The 4,479-nt window shown below is 55.9% G+C and overlaps 1 protein-coding gene across 1 annotated transcript in view; it reads right to left on the bottom strand.

The window, feature by feature from the left end:
• HMCN2 (hemicentin 2) overlaps positions 1–4,479 on the bottom strand; it is a gene marked incomplete at its 5' end in the record, with an annotated part of 182,655 nt that overhangs the window by 91,584 nt on the left and 86,592 nt on the right. The window lies entirely within an intron of this gene.

The following is a 4,479-nucleotide window of genomic DNA, read 5'->3' on the forward strand; positions in this document are numbered from 1 at the left end:
ACCCCCCGCCCGCCCAACCCAGGTGCAAACATCCCTGACCCTCCATGAAGGGGTCGCCTCAGACTCCTCCTGGCCCCCAGGCTGGAAGAGCCGCTCCTAGAGCTGCAGGTGCCCCACACCCAGCCCCTCCAACCCAGGGCTGCGCGTCCACCCGGCCTCCCGGCGCCCCCAGAAGCCAGTTCCCTTCTCAGAGGACCCACCCCGCCTGGAACTGCACCCTCACGGGCACTCCCACCGCCTGACCCTACCCAGCGTCTTCCTTTGCCCCCACCTACAACTTTCTAATGTATATAAGATGCACTTTTTTTTTTAACGCTATATATGTCTTTTTTGGTCTATTGTCTGTCTCCCCCAACAAAGTCCGGGGTCTCTGCTTTGTGCCCAGCTGCAATCCCAGCCCCTAGCACCCGGTAGTTGCTACAAGAAAGAAACCAGCCCTCCATGCTCAGCCCTGGTTTCGTCCCATCGGATCATCACATAAACGGTGGAGGCCCCAGCTTGGCCTGGCCTGCACTTCCCCTCTGAGGCACGAGTGGGCACTGCTGGCCACACACCCCTGCCCCATGAGAGTCCCGATCCCCCAGAATGCCTTTCTCCATCATCCCCCACATTGCACTGTCCAGAGTCTGGCTCTGCCACCGGACTGTTGGCTCACAAGGCCTGGCGCACAGTGGGTGCGAGATATAAACGGCGGGGGCACACAGTAGGTCCTCAGATCAGTGTTGAAGGCATGACCCAGTCTTCCAAGCAGCACATGTGCCCAGGAGGCAAGGCGCCCAGTGGTCACAGCGGGGCTTGGGTCCCGTGAGCCCCAGCTCTGCAGAGGCGCTGAGTGACCTCAGGACAAAAGGCAACCCTTACTCACGGCCCTGCCCGCTGGAGCCTCACCTCCCTTCCTGCCTCCATCAGCGCCCAGGAAGAGGGCAGCCTGCAACACCTCTGTCACCCCCATCGGGATCACAGTCATCACCAAACACCATCATCATGAACCGCACCGCCACTTCCTCTGCCCACTCCCCTGGCAGCTCAGGGCTCTTTACAAACATGCTCTGCCTTACTTGCTCTCTTATCCTTGCTGTTGCAAGGAGGGGTGGGCCACCTCACTGGGGGGGGATGGGGAGGGGTGACATCAAGAGGCGCAGGTCCAGGTTCCCCTGGTGATCCAGTGGTTAAGAATCCACCTGCCAATGCAGGAGACACGGGTTCGATCCCTGCTCCAGGAAGATCGCACATGCCGCAGAGCAACAAAGGCCTGTGCACCGCAGCTACTGAGCCCACGTGTCAAGAGCCCGTGCTCCGCAGCAAAAGAAGCCACTGCAATGAGAAGCCCCTGTGCTGGGATTGGAGGGTAGCTCCTACTCGCTGCAACGAGAGAAAGCCGGCATAGCAACAAAGTCACAGTGCAGCCAAAAATGAATAATTTAAAAAAAAAAAAGATGTGGCACATTCAAAGCATTCGGGGTGTTCAGGAGGCCCTGCTTGAACAGTACCGACAAGTGCTGGGGACTCTGCCCGCTGGCCGTCTCGGAAATGGAGGGACCGCGGCCACCCACACTCTGTGATCTTTGGGCTACTTAATCCTCTGTGCCTGTTTTCTCATAGGCTCCTCTGCCGTTTCCTCTGTGCCTGCCTAGAATGCTCATCCAGGTGACCCACTGCCAGGGTCCCACTCCCCAGGGTGGGGACACGTGTGTGAACACAAAACACACAAGTACACCCCACAAACACACACATGCCCCTCCCAGTGCCTCATCTTCTCCAAAAGACCACAGCCCATCCTCCTCCCCCTACCCAGAGACCAGGACCTCGGAGCTGCTGGCCTGGAGGGGCATTGCGTTTTGAACCCTGGAACTTTTTTTTTTTAATGCAAATGTCTAACCCCTAAACAAGCTCTAACCACTGAACTCCACCACTGCTCTGAATGAAGACTCCAGGGACTTGGGGCTGTTGCTGAAAATCACTCATCTCATCTCCACTTTTAAGGGGGTCGAGAGAGGAGCGGTGATGTCCCAAATCACCAGCAGGTTGGTGACCAGGCTCCTGGCCTCTGCAGCACCCTACAAGGAGGAGGCAGATGGTGCCCCTCACTGTAGGGGACCAGAGCTCCCAGGGGACACAGCCGGGTGCTCAGGGCTTTCTCCTTTCGACATCAGAGCCCCAGGTCACGTGGCTGATGAATGCTAGTGCCCAACAGACAGTCACCTGCTTGAAAGGGAGAAGGCCAAGGGCAGCTGGGCAGTCGGGGAGCGGGGAGCAGGCAGTTTTAATGAAGGAGACTTGGATGATGCCGACCTGGCTGAAGTTAGGCCCAGAGGACGCCCTGGCTGACCAGAGGTGATGCTGGGGTCGTGGGTGGCCGTGAGGCATCAGAGAAAGAGGCGGTGGTTGGTGGTCCCACGTCCCAAGGCCCATTATTGTTGTTTAGTTGCTAAGTCGTATTTGACTCTTTGCAACCCCAAGGACTGTAGCCTGCCAGACACCTCTGTCCATGAGATTTTCCAGGCAAGAATACAGGAGTGGGTTACCATTTCCTTCTCCAGGGGATCTTTCTGACCCAGGGATTGAACCTGCATTTTCTGCATGCATCTATATCGGGACTCCCTGTACAAGAGCGACCGAAAATTTTTTTAGGCTCCAAAATCACTGCAGATGATGATTGCGGCCATGAAATTAAAAGACGCTTGTTCCTTGGAAGAAAAGTTATGAAAAACCTATACAGCATATTAAAAAGCAGAGACATTATTTTGCCAACAAAGGTCCGTCTAGTCAAAGCTATGGTTTTTCCAGTAGTCATGTATGGATGTGAGAGTTGGACTATAAAGGAAGCTGAGTGCCGAAGAATTGATGTTTTTGAACTGTGGTGTTGGAGAAGACTCTTGAGAGTCTCTTAGACTACAAGGAGATCCAACCAGTCCATCCTAAAGGAAACCAAGCCTGAATATTCATTGGAAGAACTGATGCTGAAGCTGAAACTCCAATTCTTTGGCCGCTTAATGAGAAGAACTGACTCATTTGAAAAGACCCTGATGCTGGGAAATATTAAAGGTGAGAGGAGAAGGGGCAACAGAAATTGAGATGGTTGGATGGCATCACCAACTCGATGGACATGAGTCTGAGTGAACTCTGGGAGTTGGTAATGGACAGGGAGGCCGGGCGTGCTGCAGTCCATGGGGTCGCAGAGAGTCAGACCCAATCGAGCAACTGAGCTGAACTGAAGTGTGCGAGAGTGCCCTAAACATTCCTTGCTGTTACCAGATACTAACACAAGGTGGCGGCCTGCTCAAGAGCGAGACGATGGTCCGTTCAGGTGGTCGGCGCCCAGGGCTCCAGTGTTTAGTCGCTCAGTGGTGAATGTCTCTTTGCCACCCCATGGACTATGGCCCGCCAGGCTCCTCCATCCATGGGATTCTCCAAGCAAGAATACTGAAGTGGGTTGCCATGCCCTCCTCCAGGGGATCTTCCTGACCCAGGGATCGAACTTCTGTCTCTGGCCTCTCCAGCATAGCAGGCAGATTCTCTAGCAGCTGAGCTACCATGGAAGCGCATGGCTCCCACCTGTCTCCTACCTGCCCACCCCTCGTCCCTTTCCAAGGACTTCCCCAGGTCCTGAGCAACAAGGAAGTGCAGTGCCAACTGGAATCCGTTTTCCCAGCTCCTGCCAGTCTTCCTGTAAGCTGTCACTTGCTCCCCGAACACCCAGACGCCTCCTCCCCAAGAGATCACTGTCCACCTACAGACGAGACATTCAGGCCATCTTGGTCCAAAGCCAGAAGAAGCACTCGGGCTGGCACCCACTGGGCGCCACTGGGAGGCTTCACGGATGGTAGAATCGCTCCACGCATTCAACACGTTTCCCCAAGCCCCTACTGTGTGCCAGGCACGGTGCTGGGACCTAGTGCTCCTGCAGTCCATGGCAGCCCTCTGTGGAGGGGCGGGTGTGACCCCACTGGACAGCTGAGAAAGCTGAGGCTCAGAAAGGACACGTGACCTGCCCGGCACTGGGCAGTTGACCAGGGGTGGCGATCTTGACCCCGCACGGTGCTGTCGCCGGAAGAAGGCCCCCAAGGGACGGTCTGCCCAGAACCCTGTGGATCCATGCTCTGTGAGAAAGTCTGGGGCTGGGGGAGAGGCCGGAGCCACAAGCCCTGATCCCAGGACCCCAGTGCCTTCCTCAGCCCCAGTGTTACACCCCCTGGGCACAGAGGGACTCAGGGCTTAACAGGTACGGAGCTAGGGGTTAAAGCATATTAGGTCATCTTCCGGCTGTGTGACCTCAGGAAAGCTGCTTACCCTCTCTGAGCCTAAATTGCCCCTAATGAAAAAGAGCTAATGCTAATACCCATCCTATAGGGATGTGGATGGGATGAAGTGCCCAGCATGGCAGGCAGAAGTGGGGACCCCATAACCCTCCATACCCATGGGCACTGCCTACAGAGAGTGACCCAAGGCACTGGAATGTGGGTGGGTTTTCTCCCCCGC

The sequence above is a fragment of the Bison bison genome, unplaced genomic scaffold (assembly GCF_000754665.1).
Source record: "Bison bison bison isolate TAMUID 2011002044 unplaced genomic scaffold, Bison_UMD1.0 scf7180017864375, whole genome shotgun sequence".
Lineage (NCBI taxonomy): Eukaryota > Metazoa > Chordata > Mammalia > Artiodactyla > Bovidae > Bison > Bison bison.